Source organism: Mustela nivalis (assembly GCF_964662115.1).
Source record: "Mustela nivalis genome assembly, chromosome: 8".
Taxonomy (NCBI): domain Eukaryota; kingdom Metazoa; phylum Chordata; class Mammalia; order Carnivora; family Mustelidae; genus Mustela; species Mustela nivalis.
This window is the reverse complement of record NC_139027.1, coordinates 57643316-57661914: the sequence shown is the minus strand read 5'-3', so window position 1 is coordinate 57661914 and position 18599 is coordinate 57643316. Positions and strand designations below refer to the sequence as shown.

Below are 18599 nucleotides of genomic sequence, written 5' to 3'. Positions count from 1 at the left end.
TACATTAATGACCACTGAACTCACAGCTGACAACACCACAGCTTAACACCTAAATGAAGCTCATCTAATATGTGTACATTCTCGAAAGGCACCTCACAACCTCCTGGTGTTAAGAATACAAGACAGCACTTTAGTAGGACTATGCTTAGGCGCTCTTTTAAACAGCGTAATCAACACAAAGAAGCACAAAAAGATGAAAGTCATGACTGAATAGAGAAGGAAACACTTCTTTGCAGCATGGGAGCTAAACAGGAAGGCAGAGTCACTGGAAACATGCCTCAGCTGGAAACGTGCATTAGGTGCCTTAAATTTTTTGTCACTCTGCTCATGTCTGTGAATGACTGCAGAAGCTCTGTCAGTACGGATTTGGGGGTTACAAAGCAGGCAAATTCACAAAGATAGGATCTGTGAGTAATGAGGATTGACTGTATCTCTAACAAGACTTGTTGCAAGGAACCAGTGTACACGATTGTGGGGCCTGGCAAGTCTGCAATCTGTAGGGCAGGCCAGCAGGCTGGAAATTCTGCAGCAGAAGCCAAAACTGTACTTAACAGGTGGAATCTCGACTTCTTCAGGGAAACTTCAGTTCTGCTTTTAAGGCCTGTCAAGTGATTGGATGAGGCCCACCCAGAGGATCAAGAATCATTTCCTTTATTTACAGCCAGCTGACTGTAATGTTAACCACATTACAAAATACAGCAACACCTAGACTAGTGTTTAATGGAACAGCTGGGCACTACCCTCTAGCCAAGCTGACACACTAAACTCACGATCACAGCACCCAAGTTAGAGCCCGGAAACGTGGCCGGGGAGGAGATCTTCCTTTTCCATTTTCCTAGAAGGCTCGCGTGAGAGCAGTAACCCATAAACCCCACGCTCTGGCCCGGCTCAGTGTTTGTTCAATGAACTCCAACTTCCACGCTGCAGGGGGACCTCACTCAGAGCCCTGACCTCGGGGGAGTGATGAGAGTCCCTTTCCTGAGGTGTTAAAAAAGGACACAGATTGGAAACCTCCCTTTTTAATTTGCCAGATATGATATGCCATCTTTGTTTCCAATTAATTTTCTTATACCCATTGATTCAGGCATTTTCTGCTCTGGGCCCCATCTAGCAGCCAGTTGCTTAGTCCCCACCCTGGAATGAATGGAGGGCTTAGACTGCTCCCAATCCGTGGGCTAATGTCAGCACTGTTACTGGGCAGTAGTGGTATTATTGCCTAATCTAGAGTACCAGTACCCATTTCTCTTGGTCCTGTGATGGTTAGTAAGAAAAGGGGGAAGGACCTTGCCCAGCATGTTAGCCTCTTGGGGGCCCGTGGGTGGCTCAGTCGTTAAGTGTCTGCCTTCGGCTCAGGTCATGATCCTGGGGTCCTGGGATCAAGCCTCGCATCGGGCTCTCTGGTTGGCAGGAAGCCTGCTTCTCCCTCACCCACTCCCCTTGCTTCTTTTCCCTCTCTTGCTGTGTCTCTCTGTCAAATAAATAAAACCTCTGAAATTTTTTAAAAAATGAATAAAGTATGGTGCATGAACCAGCAGCATCAGTATCACTTGAGAGCTCAGTGGAAATGCAGATCCCCAGACCTACTGATTCAGAATCTGCATTTTTAGCCAGATTCCAGGTGATTCATATGCACAGTGACTTTGCAAAGCATGCTTTGGGTAGCTATCTGTAACCCATGGTTTGTCCCTCAACCTCATTGTTTAGGTTTTGCATCTTGACCCATCTTTCCACCTATTTTAAATTGGATATCCCAGAATAACCTTGCTCTACCTGGTACTGGTGGATGGATACCTCCATCCTGCTTCCAACAATTGAAAGTCCCTGTGTAATGGCACCTGCCAAACCTGGCGGGCATTTTCCCTTCCCCTGTTTAGGCATGACTTTCTATTTTTAGCACCTTCCCAGGAACACTACTTTTGCCCCATCCTGCCCTGTGTTTCTGCCAACTCCCCTCCCCCTTGGACTCCTGTTGGGTTCTACGTGCCAGACTTGGAGGGTGGTGGGGGACGGGAAGCGACTGGAACTTCCTTTTCAGAACTGACTTGGACAGATTCAAACACTGATTAGCACAGTTTGGAGAGGAAGTAGAATCAGCTGAGATATTCAGGGAATAGGGGGTCAGTTCCTGGATGTCTCGCTTTTGGAATGAACTGAGGTCAACATGTGACCTCTATTTAAGCCTCCGTTCCTAAATTGATGAGAAAGCTACCTTTGAACAACTTCTGTGAAACCTATTAAACCAGTTTGGGATCTTAAAGGGTTTTTATACATCTGCTTTTCAGGACATTTTAACAGGGGATCTGTGGCCAGCAAAGAGTTAGAGTTGTCTTTACTAGAAGTTTAATGGTCTCTTTTTATTAAGCATGGAATCCATTAACCTGTCATTATAGAGTATCATCACGCCATGCAGCAAATGGTTAATTGAGTGGCATGCCTTTAATAGTATAGTCTGTAATTATAAAAGCTATTTCCAAAACCCCACATTTGATCATTCCTGAAGCAGGAGGATTTCTCACCATGAAAACCAGCTTTAAGCTTGGACAGCAATTACTCATATTTCCTTTTGCTGGCATTATGACTAGAGGAGTAGACAGTGGATTGGTTCCAAAAATAATCTTAAGCTTCTCTCACTTAAAGTCTGTCTGTTTCTAGGCTCATCTCCCATGTCTCCAGAAGTGGAGAACATATAGTCATAAGCTGAACAATCGACTATAGCCTGCAATTTGCTGAGGGTCATTTTCCTGACTTGTCTGAATACCACATGGTTGATATGATTGCCACTGTAGCCAGATGGACTAAGTGCATGTTGATGGATATGCAAATCTACTTTAGCTAAGTAAATTAATTATACAAGTGAATTGACTTACACATGCCTGGAACATTCTGAACTACTGCACCACACAACCCTAGGGGTATGACTCTTGTCCATGTAAATGTGGTTCATGTGCAGTGCACAACCTGTGGGACTGCATGTAATTGGTGCCTATTGGTTTCAGTCCAAATATAACCTCCTCAGAGGTTCCTTGACCATTTAGCACAAAGGAGATACAGCTTTACTCCCCACTCTAATACCTTCATGATATTTATCATAGTCTGAAATGATCTGTTTTAGTCTCTGCGTCTCTACATCAAACTGGATGTTTCTGGAGGGCAGGGACATTGTCTGTCTTGTTAGAAGTCTGTTTAATACATAGTAAGTCCTTAATAAGTGTCTGTGGAATGGGGGAATGAGATACTCACTATGTACATTTAAAGCAATGCCTATAACATGGGAGATTTCTTTAGGGATCTTCTATCCCATCACCAAAATGATAAAGTAAACTTTCTTCTGTGGTTGGTTAGTCTTTCTGGAAATTTTTATTTTGTATGATTTCTTCTGTCCTGTTTTACTTTGTCTTGTCTTTACCCCCTGCTACTTTAAGGTACAAATAATGACTTTAAACTCCCTCAGAATGAAAAAATAAATAAAATCTTTAAAATAAATAAATAAATAAAATATTTTTTTTAATTAAAAAAAATAAAATAAACCTCCTCAGAATAAAAGAACCAACTAGTATCTGAGGGGCTACTGAATATCAGCCAGGGTTATAAATACAAAGTAGTAAAAACCATGGTCCTTACATCAGTGATGAAGTAAGACATAAACATGAAACACAGATACTTTTTTTTTTTAAGACTTATTTATTTATTTGACAGACAGAGATCACAAGCAGGCAGAGAGGCAGACAGAGAGAGAGGAGGAAGCAGGCTCTCCGAGGAGCAGAGAGCCCGATGCGGGGCTCGATCCCAGGACCCTGGGATCATGACCTGAGCTGAAAGCAGAGGCTTTAACCCACTGAGCCAACCAGGCGCCCCAAAACACAGATACTTTTTGATTATTTAAGCTATACCAAAGTTCTTAAGCACTGATAGGGAAGGGGATTGTCTTTCTTGATTTTCCTTTTTTTTTTTTTTTTTTTTGCACAGTATCCTCAGATTCAGAAAGATATTCCTTTAAAATACATTTTTTTTCTAGTACAATAAAATTTTTGACACCAATTTAAGGAAGGAAGAAGAGAGTTGTCACAGGAAACACATGATGAATTACCAAATTAATGGTACAACCATGATTGCTACAGAGGCCTGTAAGTTTGTTTAGCCTGAGATAGAAAAAACTTTATGAAGATTGGTGCTGAGTCCGAGGTTCTTAAAGAGAATGTGGTGAGATTCCTGGTTTGAACCTACACTCTTTCCACCAGCAAGATTAGACGCTCTCTGAGCACCTCTGACAAGCCAGCTGGGCAAATAACTCTTGGGTATCCATCTGCATGAGCAAATTTTTAAGACTGCTTCTGTGGGACTCAGGGCAAGAGAATTGGAAGAACTCCGTCTGAGCCTTTGGAAAGAGGGCAGATGTCCAAAGAGCAGTGTTCAGGAAGGATCTGAGTCACGGAGAGTAGTGTCCTCTGCCATCCAGAGGATGGAGGCTGGCCACGCCTCTGTACCTTGAGGACTCCAGAGGCTACAGTTCTTGAGGACTGAGCCTTGGGTTCACCAGAAGGAAAGACAGTACGGTGTTTACAGAGGGCTTGGACAGGAGTGGTGGCCTCAGCTGCAAGTATAAATGTGGGGTATAAGGGTGGCTAGAGCGAGAAAGGAAGAATATTGCAGAGATCACCTGTTTGTGGCATATTGTGAGTCAAACACTGCCTGGGGTGAAATTTCTGGGTGTGACTTTGAGGGGCCTCCTAGGCTTACATTACTCAGGCGGAGCACTGTAGGAGAGCTGCTGTTGCTATGACTCATAGGCCAGTAAAGCTAGACAAATTCAGGTTGCAGAATTTGAATGCAGACATTTGAATAGAAGACTTGGGCCCACAGTGTGGTGGAAAGATGTGAGCAAAACATGGGAGTAGTGTCATACATCTTGTATTCTAGAAACAGGGTCTTACAGGGGGGTGATGGGAAACCAGGGTGCAAAGGCAGACTGAAGCCAGAAGCAGAGGGCTCTGAATGGCCGAGCCAAGGAGGTGCTACGGGAGGCTAATCAGAAGGAGAGTGAAGATAAGAAAGATGGACTCCAGGAGAGCCACCTTGCCCAGGTTGTTAGCAGTAGTTTTTGAACTTGCTTTAGCAGTAGAAACATGTTGTGACATAAAATCCAAGGAAGATACTTCGCAGATGTGAAGTAGATCAAACCAGAGTAGGACAAAGGGAAGAGGAGGAATAGGATAGGGCCTAGGCTGCAGGAGTCCAACAGTTACCTTTGGGTCATGGGAGAATTAATGAGTTGAAATTTTTTTAACCTCTATTTCCTTCCTTCCTTCCTTCTTCCCTCCCTCCTTTCAAGATTTTATTTATTTATTTGTAAGAGTGAGAGAAAGAGAGCACAAGCAGGGAGAAGCAAGCAGCAGGCAGAGGGAGAAGCAGGACCCTGAGATCAAGACCCGAGCTGAAGGCAGACGCTTAACTGAGCCACCCAGGCATCCCAACCTGTATTTTCCAAATTGAACAGTGATTAGTTTAATGATCAAAAAACTTTGGTTTTTGAAAACTTAAACAATTCATTGAATTGTTCATAGCTCATGTCAGGAAAATGTTTCTTCTTATTCTGGGCCTCGCAGATTTCCTTTTAGCATATCTTGTACACTTGCTGCTAATTGTTGGTAGAGTCACAGAGGGGCTGTCTTAGTCCCTTCAGGCTGCTATACCAATACCATAAACTGGGTGGCTTATGAACAATAGGAATTTATTTCTTAGAGTTCTGGAGGCTCAAAGTCCAAGATCAAGATGCTGGCAGATTCAGGGTCTGCTGAGGCCCCACTTCCTACAGGGCCATCTTCTCACTGTGTCTTCACATGGCAGGACGGGATGAGAGAGCTCTCTGGGGTCTCTTGTGTAATGGCACTCATCCTTTTTTTTTTTTTTTTTTAAAGATTTTATTTATTTATGTGACAGAGAGAGACACAGCAAGAGAGGGAACACAAACTGGGGGTGTGGGAGAAGGAGAAGCAGGCCCCCCACCAAGCTGGGAGCCCAGTGCCAGGCTTGATCCCAGCACCCTGGGATCATGACCTGAGCGAAGGCTTCATGACTGAGTCACCCCGGCATTCCACTCATCCTATTCTTGAGGGCTCCACCCTCTTGACCAAATCACCTTCCAAAAGTACCCACCTCTGGTTGCTGTCACACGAGGAATTTTCAGTATATGAATTTTAGGGGGACACAAACATTCAATCTCTGTAGAGCAGCTACCTACAGCCCTAGGTGCATTAATGTTGCCTCCCTAACCAGTCTGTAAACTAAGATCTGTAAATTTACTAAGGTCAACTTGTCTTTTTTTTTTTTTTAAGATTTTATTTAAATTCAATTAATTAACATACAGTGTATTATTAGTTTCAGAGGCAGAGTTCAGTGATTCATCAGTTGCATATAACACCCAGCTTGTCTTCATCTGGGTGTCCTTCCTAATCATCAATAGGTGCTCAATTAATGCCTAGCAGCTAAGGAAAGATCCTTTTGTTAAACTAAAGGGGAACAGGGCAGGAGCCTCCAGGGTAGCCATTAAAGCCTTGTTTGGAATGTTGCCTTCAGCTTTAGGAAGCTTGCATCTGCCTTGGGTGTTGTCAGGTTTGTAAATCAATTACAGGATTCCTACTGCTATCTGAAATGACAGGGACACTATTTTTGGACCTAGCCAAAAGAGACTGCACCTGAAGAGATTCTGCCACTTTCCCAGGAAAACTTAATCTTTTACTAATTATGTTAGGAGAGGACACAGAAAAGAAGTGTGGGTGGCTGGATGCTAATACAGCACGGCCTTGAGGAAATGCCAGGGCGATGGTAACAGGGATCACGCGTTACTCTCAGGATTCAAACCTGCCACATGTGTGTCTGCTCAGAGGTATTTCAAGTCACACCTCCTCCTGCCCACACAAGAACATTGTGTTCTCTCTCCTTGTCTCCTTCTGCCCTGGTGTCGCGTGTATGTGCATGCACTTGCGCGCGCGCGCGCGCACACACACACACACACACACACACACACACAATCTCACTGTTGGGCTGTCCTTGTTAACTCTTTCAGTAAGCCTTTGGTGTTACAGATTGTAGCTTTTGGTTAAATACCAGTCCCTTTGGGATCATTGAACTCAGAGAGGATGCCCTATCTCCAGCTCTTCGTTCTTCCGGTAAGTGCCTAAGGGGAAACGAACCCCAAAAGAGAGACAAATGGCAAAAACTGGCCCCGGGGGGCCATTTCATTACGTAACAATAAAAAACCCTAAACAAGTGGAGACCAGGATGCTGATGGATGACTTACTCTGTTTGATATGAATAACATCTACAGGAAGTTGTGGTGACAAATCAGGGATTAATATAGTTAACTCTTTATATGAATGTCTGCTCACCCCAGGGTTGAATGGGATGGAGTAGTCTCACTCATGGTCATCACGTTACCCAGATTGTGTAATCAGGATGGATTTCGCTGTGGCTAAGGAAAACAAAGGTATAAAACCAGGGAGTTCTAGCAGAGAGGAAGAAAGGAGGCTTCCACCCAGAGGAAGAGAAGAAGAAAATGGAAGATATTTCTCAGAGATGAGCCCAAAGCAGTTTCTGTTTTCTTATAGCCTCAGGCGGGGTCTAACTTTTAGGACTCTAAGCCCCAGAGTGACTAGAGGGAGTTAACTGTGTCCTCCCACGAACTTCTACCAAGCTTGGGCCAGAGACACTCATCTATTCCAATGTGGAAGATCGCTCAGTCATGAGATCTGTGATTTGCCTCCTCCTCCACCTCTGGAAGCTAGCCAAGGCTTCCTGGCATGGGATTTCCATCTGGGACAACTAGGACTAGTCCTAGTGAGCTCTGGGCTTCAGCAGAAACTGGACTTATGGGTGTTTCCAGGGCGATTCTGCATTCTGGGGTCATTCCTAGAGACATCCTTGACCGTCAGGCTCTGTGAACCTGTCAGCTGAGGCTGGGTCATGTGATGTTCTTACTCCTTCTTTTGGGTCTCCTCCTCATTCCCATCACTTCATCCCCGCTGTTAAAAACCTAGCTCAACCGGTTGGGAAGAGCACTGGGTGTTGCATGTGGGTGATGAATCACTGGAATTTGCTCCTGAAACCACTGCTGCACTGTATGTTAACTAACTTGAATTTATATAAAAACAAACAAACAAACAAACAAACAAAAAACACCCAACACAAAAACCTAGTCCAGTCTTATTACTTTTCATCTGGACCCAGACTGAAAGCAGTTTCCATCTCATGGACCAATTCCAGTTAATGGGCAGGGGCTATAGGAATCCATGTTGACAAGAATTTTGAGTTTAGCAGGAAAGAGTGGTTGTCCATTAATAGTGGTTGTTCAATAATTAATGTCTATTAATAATAAATGGGCACAGGAAGAAAATAGCAGCATGCGTCCCAATCGGGTCTCTTACCTTAGCCTTCTGAGGGCAATGCTTACTTCTACTTACTTTCAGAAAAAGGTTAATCTTCTAGAAGCATTAGTTGATAACATCTTATCTAAAACTTCACCCCCACCCCACTTTAGCAACTGACACCTGTTCTACCTTTGTTATCCCTATCTAATTACATATGTATGTACGTGTGTGTGTGTGTGTGTGTGTGTGTGTGTGTGTGTATAATCACACCATCCCTTTGTCTTTTAGCTCCATCACCCTCTTTCTCCCAGTCTATTGGCTGTTCATCTCTACTCTGGTCTCCTAGCTCATCACTGACATCATGGCTGAATCCCAGGGTACAATCCTTTGGTCACTCTCTTGTCAGCAACCTCTACCTCCTTGTTCCCTACCTTCTGCTATGTCAGTCCTGCAATCCTTTCCTGTGGATAGACCTATTTTCTGTCTGTCTTCCTACATGAGGGGTCCTGAAGGCAACAGAAGGAATTCATACTCTTGCGGTCTCTCCTCTGACCTCAGCTGGATCCTCAGCATGGCCACCCTTGGTCAACATCCTTTCCTCCCTTGTTCTCCCAACTGCTATCTTATACCTTCACCACAGCACCCCTATCCTCTCCCCAGCCATGGCCACCCTCCTCTTAGCAAATGACTAAGTCTTCTGTTTTAGCTCAGGCTGCTATAACAAAATACCTTCAACTAGGTGACTTAAACAACAATAGATTTCTCACAGTTGTGGAGGTTGGGAAGTCCACGATCAAGTGTTTGCAAATTCAGTGTCTGGTGAGAGCCCTCTTCCTGGTTTGCAAATGGCTGCCTTCTTGCCATGTCCTCACATGGTAGACAGAGGGAGAGCTCTGGTCTTTTCTTCTTATGAAGGCACTAATTCCATCATAGGGGCTACACATTCATAAGCTCATCAAAGCCTAATTACCCCCTCCTCCAAAGGCCCCACCTCCTAATACCATAGCATTTGGGATTAGAGCTTCAACATATGACTTTTTAAAAGATATTTAATTTATTTATTTGACAGAGAGAGAAGACACAGCGAGAAAAGGAACACAAGCAGGAGGGATCAAAGGGAAGAAGCAGTCTTCCTGCTGAGCAGGAAGCCCAATGAGGGGCTCGACCCCAGGACCCTGGGATCATGACCTGAGCTGAAGGCAGATGCTTAACAACTGAGCCACTCAGGTGCCCCAACATATGACTTTTGTGGGGACACAAATATTCAGTCCATAGCAGCTTCTATTTTATGAACTCCTTCAACTCCCACCCTCAGAACTTCAGCTCTCTGGCCATCACATCCAGCCCTCTCCTTCACTTTCAAGGGAAGAGCTGGATTTCCTCCTGTATAGAGCCTCCTTTGGGACTCTGGCCTTTTGCTCTCTCCTTTCTCCTTCTTCTCCCCATTTCTGATCCCTTCCCAGCAGCCTAGAAACATGGTCATGTCTCTCTCTTCTTAAAATAACACACTCTTGGGGCACCTGGGTGGCTCAGTGGGTTGAGCTGCTGCCTTCAGCTCAGGTCATGATCTCAGGGTCCTGGGATCGAGTCCCACATTGGGCTCTCTGCTCAGCAGGGGGCCTGCTTCCCTTCCTCTCTCCCTGTGATCTCTTCCCTTTCTCTCTAAAAAACAACAACAACAACAAAAAAAACCCACACTCTTTCCCCAGCCAGCCTGCCACTGTCCAGCTCCGTCACAACAAAGCTTCTAGAAAGAGTCAATTCCTTCATGACCCTGTCCACTTTGCTATCTTACCTGTCCACTTTGCATGGAGCTAATCACTGTTCTTGGCCTTTTGGATACCAAACTGTCCTGGTTCTTCTCTTTTCTCCTTGACTTGTCCTCCTTGAGACTTACCCTTTAAATGATGGAATAGCCTGGACATTTGAAAGTGGTTTCTAAAGCCAAAGGCTGATCCTGTAAACCCTGTGCCATGTTCTAGTTCTTTCAGAGCTGTTACCAGATGAAGAGACAACGAGCTTCCAGGGCAGGTTTTGGAAGTTAGACTATTGTCACTCCTGGGGATGAAGAAGATGGAGAGAGAACATTGTTTCCAATGCAGGAAAAAATACGAAGAACATTCATGTTGCACGGATTCCTAATTGAAACTAAGCCTTCAGCTCTGGCTAAAGAATGTGAAAAATGTAAATTTCCTGTTTGAATGCCTGCATTTAATTGTATTGTCACGAAGAGGGTACCTAAATACCTGTGTGCAGTGAGGGCAGCAGCTAGAACTAACTTGTTGGCCCAGTTCAGGGACCTGAAACATCCAAGACACCACCAGGGTTTCGCTTGTTTCAAAGAGGGTCTGCAGAAGGCCTTTTTCCAAGTCCTGGATGTCGAGATAGGGCCCTCAATAAAGGACAGAGAAAAGAAAGACGTCCCTTAAACTCCTTTATGAAATGGAGAACTTGCCCTGAGTTGGAGGGTTTGAGCTCAGGGTCCCAAAAAACGTTTGAGAATCAGACCTTGCCACTTTCTAATCGGTCTGGTTGAGACTGGTCCTGGAGTCATGGGACAGGGCAGGAGATCTGAAGCTGGTAGGCCCGTATTTTCTGAGGCCTGCAGGGCAAACTTGCCTCTACATGGAGCCAGGAAGCTCAGAGCCCAGGGCCGGAACAACCCGAGGAACCTCTCTGAGCTCCGGTGAACGTTGATATCCTACAAAACCAGGTGGTGCCTAAAATCAAATACCTCTTTGTAACTCGTACCCTTGCTTTCTCTTCCTGTAGCCAGTGAGACTTGGAAAATAAGCTGCCTTTGGAAACGTAGCCCAGAGGTAAACAACTGAGCAGCACACCAGCTATTGGAGAAGTTCCACTTTGTCTGCCGAGTGTGGGTTTTGGAATAATAACGCTCTTCTTCATAAGCTGCATTCCAGTTTCGAGAGCCCTGTGACTGTAACCATTCATGTCCATAGACAATTAGTCTCTCAAAGTCCTTTTCAAGCTGGGGAGGATTTCGTGTCTGCTCCATACCAGCTCTGGGGGGGAGGGGGTGTGCCACAGTGAGGCGGGGCTCGAGATTTGAAAATATAATCAGATTCACCATTTGAGAAACCAGAGTGCTAATTTCCTAAAGTGCTTAGTCACTTTGAACCCTTGACTGCCTCCTCTTTGACTGGGCCCAGTGTGGATCTGAGTGAGTCATTTACGGGGGTAGGGCAAATGTAGGAGAGAAGAGCAGGACTTTTTTTTTTTAATATTTTATTTATTTATCAGAGAGACAGAGGGGGAGAGAGCGAGCACAGGCAGACAGAATGGCAGGCAGAGGCAGAGGGAGAAGCAGGCTCCCTGCCGAGCAAGGAGCCCGATGTGGGACTCGATCCCAGGACGCTGGGATCATGACCTGAGCTAAAGGCAGCTGCTTAACCAACTGAGCCACCCAGGCGTCCCAAGAGCAGGACTTTTTACCAATCTCAGACTTATTGTCTAAATGAATTTGGCATCTGGTTGGTGTTCCTTGCATCTCATCATTTTATTTTATTTATTTATTTATTTTCAAAAAAGGACATTGGGAAATAGACTTCAGTTGTTTCAGTGGAAGACAGAAGCAGTAGTTAACCTACATTTGGTGCTATAGATCCTTCCAGTATCTGTCCTGTGTGCAGAATCCCCACTTTTTCTCAGTTTCCAGTGAAGTTATGGAGTCCAAAAGGAGATGGAGAGAGAGCATTTGGAAGAGGTGCCCACCCAAAATGAACACAACCCAATTCCAGATGACTTGCCTCCATGTTGAATGGGGCTTTCATATTGTTTTCTTTTTTCCTTTGAGACTGGTTTTCATTATCCATTGTTTCTCTAAGTGGATGAAAACTGAAAACTATGGGTATTATATTTTTAAAATTATTTTTATTAATATATAATGTATTATTTGGGAGTATTACATTTTAATTTGGGCCAGTACTGTTCTAACAATTAGGAATTTAACTGATTAAAAAAAAAATAACTCAATTTGCTGGCGTGAAAAAAAATCATTTTCCAAAATTTTTCATATGTTGACACAGAAGGATAGGGAAAGCCATTTATGACCAAAATAAAGTATTTTCAAATAGTAGACTATTACTTAGTTCCACATTTCTTTTATTACCCACAGATAATGGGATCCTTGTAGGAGTCCCCAGCAAGCTGGTCACTACCAATCTCATCCCATAGCATTCTTTCTTTTCTTATTAACTCTTATTGAGTGGTTTGAGACAGAAAACCATTCTTTCCAATATTAGAACTTCCAAAAAGAACGATTTTAAAGAATTAATCATATTCATTCTTTAGAGCAGAGCCAGAATAAATGTGATGTGATGCATTATCACACATCCTCCATTTGTGAATAGAAAGACATCAACTAGGAATTAATGTGCTTGCTACAAACTTAGGGAAACAAATTAAAATCCCCATTCTATATAAAAGATCTAGTTAGTTTATCTGTTATTTGCCTTATCACTTGAAAATGTAAAAAATGCCATTTATACAAATTATATAGTTTGGGTCATATTTTATTTTCTAGACTATTTCAGTAATTTCTTATCTAATAGATTTGCAGCTTTCATATGCTTTTGTTATTTATTATTGTCGTTTTTATAAGTTAGAATATACTACTGGTGGTCAAATTGTTCTTTAAGTTGTATAGGCTATTTACCTTAAAAATGGGGCAATTCAATAGTTTAGTATCTACCTACATCCAGGAAATAAATATCTGACCTCAATACTAGTCTACACTATTTCACAGAACCTAGATTTAGTCTTCAGAATTCTGGAGGGGAAAGTGAAAGAGGAGAGTGACTTGCTTAGTTTTTAATGGGATAGAACACAAATGTGCTCACTGCCCCTTAAAAGGTCAAAAGAGAAACCACTTTGACCCAACAATCTGCGAATATTTAAAATCTGTCTAGTTCAATTCTTTCCAATTCCTGGAACTTTCAGGAAAACACATACACACACACACACACACACACACACACACACCAAATGCACATACACACACATACCCCACACACACTTTAAAAAATGGTTCAGCCTGGTTCCTTAGAGAAGGAGTAATGAAGTTACTAATCATCTCATTAGACCTGTTTCCTTAAGAACTCACAGAATAGGGACACCTGGGTGGCTCAGTTGGTTAAGCAGCTGCCTTCAGCTCAGGTCATGATCCCAGCGTCCTGGGATCCAGTCCCATATTGGGCTCCTTGCTTGGCAGGGAGCCTGCTTCTCCCTCTGCCTCTGCCTGCCACTCTGTCTTCCTGTGCTCGCTCTTGCTCCTCTCTCTCTGACAAATAAATAAATAAAATATTAAAAAAAAAAAAAAGAACTCACAGAATACTTATGACCTTTTCATTCATACCATACTTGCTTGTGTTCTTGACATCACGGTGTTTGACTGGTCTTGTCAGTACATTTCACTATCAGGTAGGCAGGGTTAGGGAGATGCTGAGTGAAATTGAAAAATCAGAATTGACTGATTCTTATTATTTGGTTATATAACCTGTAACATAAACAGAATTTGTGTAGCTCCTTAGGATTTAAGTTAAGGCACTCAAAGGAGAGTGGACCTGGAAGAGACTCATGTGATTTGTAAATGGATCCCAATAACTCTTATGAACTACTTCTTCAATTCCCATTTTTGCTTCCAGAGTTTGTTAAAATACTGGCCCTCAACTCCCACTTAATCAACCCCTTATTCTCTGGACTAGATATTGAGTGCTATATAAATAATACTCCACTTTGCATAGAAGTCATCTAAGGATGCGAGTTTCACTTATATAGCTGTAGCTCCAAAGACACAGCTGGAAGACACAACTGTATTCCTGTGTCCCTGGGCATCTGAGCTTCAGGAGCAGGGTCAGAACATGACAATTGACTGGCTGGCCTTCTGGGGATTCCACAGCTACAGTGGCTACCATAATCAGGTGGGCTGGGGGATTCCTAGGTTTTCCATTACCTCTACCCCACCATGGAGTGAAGATGCTGTAGAATCACCCACAAAGCAGAAGCAGAAAAGCAGGTGTTTCAGCCACTAACAAAGAAAATGTTAATCTCTCCCCCTCCCTGACCATCTAATCAGTTGAACATCTCAAGAAAAAAGACTGAGAACCCCCAGAAGGAAGGAATTCTATCTTTGGGCTTGACTGTAACATCAACTCTTCTTCCCTGAGTCTTCAGCCTGCCATGTAGATTTCTTGTTAATTCCCACCATTGTGTGAGAGAATTCCTTAAAACCTCTTTCTCTCATCTGTCTCCTATTGGTGCTGTTTCTCTGGAGAACCCTAACTAATAAAGTGGGGAAGGTAGGCATTGAAACAATGGGTACAATAATATTCCTGAAATTTTAATGATGTTTCATTTTCCTGTTTTTTTCTCCCTTTGTCTATCCCTCAAGCCAAGCTACTTGGTACTTAGTGCCCATTTCTTTAAGGCAGATGTAACAGAAAAAAAAAAAAATGAAACTTTCTGGCATTGGCCTCCAAAAACCTAACAGCCCTTAGGGAATTCTGAGGACTCTGTTTAGAGTCAAAATATTTGGGTGATACAGAGAGTCAGGGGAGCAGTGTTTCCCCTGGACTGGAAGTGATGCCTGAGGAAAGGTAGGAGGAGGGACATGAAGAGGCAAGAAATGTTATCAGTCCTGAAGATCCAGTGGGTGCAGAGGGTGGACCAAGTGAAGGCAAGACCCTGGCTACAAAAAGGCTATGCAGTGAGTCTGGACAAATAGTTCTTACTCAGAGTTCTTACACTGTCTCCAGGCAGAAAGTCCTTTCTCCCAAATGAGACATAAAAGCCACAGTGAGAGTCCACTACCACTTGTGAAGGGGCAAGTAGCCCAGGATCTCCTCTTGACAGTGATCTGCCTGTCTCCATGGCCTATAATTAGGAGGATGAAGGATGTCTCAGTTGACATCCTTGTAAACAGGATAGTCAAGATCAGTGGGCCTTCACCATTCCAACAAACTGGCACAACTTAAATGTTTGGAAGTTAGACAATACCCAAGAAGCTCCAGATTGGCTTAGATAAGTTTCCACCACTCTGTAGAATGTTTTCTGTAGAATGAAAACTCAATGGTTTTGAGAAAAATATATGTCTTCATCATCTAAACTGAAACAAGCAGCATACAAGAATGGGATAGTTTTGCAGAACTGAAAGGTGGCCTTGAGGCCACGTGGAGCACAGCGAGTGGAGGAAAGTAGCCCAAGGTGAGACTGGGAAGATGGGCAGCGGTCAGATTGCATAGGACTGCATAGAACATGTCAGAGAATTTGTATTTTAAGTGAGTTGGAAGGTGTCGAAGTATTGTAAACACTGCCCAATTTTTAAAGATCACATCCATTGCTATGTGGAGAATGGGTAGCCTGTGTACAGGTTGGGACAGCAGTTGAGAAGCCATTGCAGCCTTCTAGGTGAGAGGAGATGGTTGCTCAAACCAGATGGGGGGTAATGGAGCAAGTGGATGGATCCTTGAAGTATCTTATTGGTAGAATAAACATATCTTGCCATTGGGGTAGATTTGGGAAGTGAGGCAAAGTGAGGAGTCAATAAGAACTCTCAAGTTTCTGTTTGAGTAATGAATGGAAGATGAAACCATTTACTGAAAGGGGGATATGTGGGGAGAAAACAAGTGTATGTAAAGAAATCCAAACTTCTGTTGTGGGCATAAGTTTGAGACACCTGAGAGATAACCAAATGGAAATCTCCAGAAGGTGTAAATGGTATGGAGCAGACAAAGATGATGTCTGAGTTGAAGATAAGAATGTCATCACCATTAGGCTTCGCTGCTTTTTGTTTCTTTGTCTTTGCCTTTTCTCTAGACCCTGCACCTGCCCAATTCCCTATCATCCTTCGGGTCTCAACTTCAATGACGCTTTCTCAGAGACACCACCTCTACCCCCTACCCCAGTATCAATCAGTGTGAATTAGGCTCTTTACTGGACTCTGTGTTTCAATTTTTTTCTTCAAAGCACTTATTATGGTTTGAAATTAAAGATTTATGTCTGCTTGTTCTTTAGGAATGAATCTCAGTCCACGATGAGATTCTCTAGAAAAAAATGACTTTACTTTTCTATGAGGAAATCGTTTTGGCTCTAATTTGAGGAAGAGAAGGCAGGTAGAAAAGAAAAGAAGGCCCCGAGTGGAGTGCAGATTGCCACATTTACAGATCATACAGATGAGAAGTTGACAAAACCACCCAAGAAAGAGCTAAGAGGAAACAAAGGATCTGGGCTGCCACGGAGACAAGAGTTGGGAGGGAGCATGTCAGGACCAAGGGTGTGTCACTGTATCAGATGCTACTGAAAAGTCAAGTATGTAAAGACTGGAACGACTGTTAGATTTACAGCATGGTGGGCGCAGGGTCCTTTGTAAGAACAGTTTGGGTGGAGCATTGTGGGTAGAAGGCCAGCTGCAGTGAGAAAAAGAACAAATGGAAAGGAGGAATGGGAAAGAATATGTGAACACTCCTTGTTCCAAGGAGTGGTATTATTGGAGGAGAGAGAAGAGGGCAGTAGCTAGAGGGTCTATGGGGATAAAGGGGATGTTAGAGCTGCATGGTACAGAAGCAGGCCTATGTACAGGCAGGAACCATGATTGAGAGGTGGAGTGGAGAGAAATAATAACAAAAGGAATTAGAGATGAATAAGGATGGCAGAGGAGGGGAAAGAGTCCTTCCCAAAGGGAATGGAACCAAGGAGACTTTGAAGCCCACCACCAGAGCAGCCCCCAGCCATGCCCAGATCCAGACGAGCCAGGAGGCTCCCTTGCAGCCTGCAGGCCAAAGAGGAGATGGCAGCTGCTCATGGAGAGGAGGCCATTGTTCCGGCTAAGTGGTTAGGCAGTCGGTCGGCAGCCAGACCCTGGCCCCTGGCCAGCTCCATGTTGGGAGCCGAGTAACGAGTCTTCTGGCAGGTGTTGTGAAAGAGGAAGGCCCGTGTGGGTGAGCACTGAGCAGCGAGCGGGAGGGCGGCCAAGATCCAAGTCAGAAAGAGCACACTCCGTGGGAGTCTGCAGGGAAAGGGCTGAGAGGTATCACCACCCCCCCCTCTCCTTTGTTTCCCTTGACTACACAGCCTCTAACCAAAGGGGTGGGGGTGCAGTTTAACCCATTTCTCTTATTACCTCCCCGTTCTGCCACTTCTGGGTGCCGGCCCCTACAGACACCGGGCCCTTCTGTAGGAGCAGATGGCCACAGCTCCCAGCTGCCCTGGAAGGAAAGCAGAGGGATGCTGTTGAGGGGGCCTCTGCAGCCCCCCCGACCCCCCACCGCTAACCTCACCTTCACAGGGGAGAGCCTGGAGTGAGGAGGCCCAGGCGGGGTGGAGGTGGGGGGGCCAGCCCTGGCTGCTCTGTGGGAGGCCCCAGCTGGCTAAACCACAGAACCACACACAGAAGCAGAGCTGCAAGGCCCCAGAAGGAGGTCTGCAACAACGCACCAGAATAATCGTCCAGCGTCCCCACCCGCCTTAGGGCCGTGCTTTTCAAATTTAACACGCAAGAGAATTAACAGGGGAATGGGTTAAAATGCAAGTTCTGAGTCCACAGATCTGGGGCAGGGCCCGAGAGTCAGCATTTCTAAAAGCAGGGTGATGGGCTGCTTTTGTTGCTCCCACCACACCCTGCATAGCAAGGCCTGAAACCCCACGGGGGTAAGACCTGAAAACCACATCGAAGCTGATACCACAAACTTTTCACCACATGGCAGTCACATATGCACAAGGGACAATCTTCTTTCCTTTGACACCCAAGACAATGAGCCCAGCCCCACATGCTTATTGCCAAATTGTTGCCCTATCCCTTCACCCCTTCTCAGAGGCTGCCAGAATTCAGAGGCTCTCAGAATCACCTGGGACACTTGTTGAAAATACAGGTACCCTTCCCCCCTTCTCTTTCCCAGGGGAGCCGATTCAAGAGGTCTGGGGCAGGACGCAAGAATACGTATTTTTATGAAGTTTCCCCAGCTGATTCTGACCCAGGTGTTTTCATTGTACACACCTGAGAAACACTAAGTAGAGGCCGAGGGTTCATGGTTTTCCGGGGACACGTGTTTTGAGATCTGCAAATCTGAAGGCTTGACAGAAAGCTGCTTTGACTCAGAAGCTTAGGTGACAGGGTTGGCATTTTGGGCAGGGGACTCTGCTAAATCTTCTCTCACATCACCCTAGGGGGTTATTTTGACCACACATTGGATTGATCCTACCTTTTGGCACACCAGCTGGTGC

The 18599-nt window shown here is 44.5% G+C and overlaps 1 protein-coding gene across 4 annotated transcripts in view; it reads left to right on the top strand.

The window, feature by feature from the left end:
- LOC309872474 (uncharacterized protein) overlaps nt 1-18599 on the top strand; it is a 172277-nt gene that overhangs the window by 23802 nt on the left and 129876 nt on the right. For 2 of the 4 annotated variants that reach the window (XR_014315876.1, XR_014315877.1), the window contains exons 2-3: nt 10346-10547; nt 11136-11462. The exons of 1 other annotated variant lie outside the window; for it this stretch is intronic. The gene's annotated coding sequence lies outside the window, so the exon portion shown is untranslated. Of the gene's footprint in view, nt 1-7082; nt 7167-10345; nt 10548-11135; nt 11463-18599 lie in introns of those variants that run through there. One more of the 4 variants, XR_014315878.1, reaches the window with a different exon arrangement.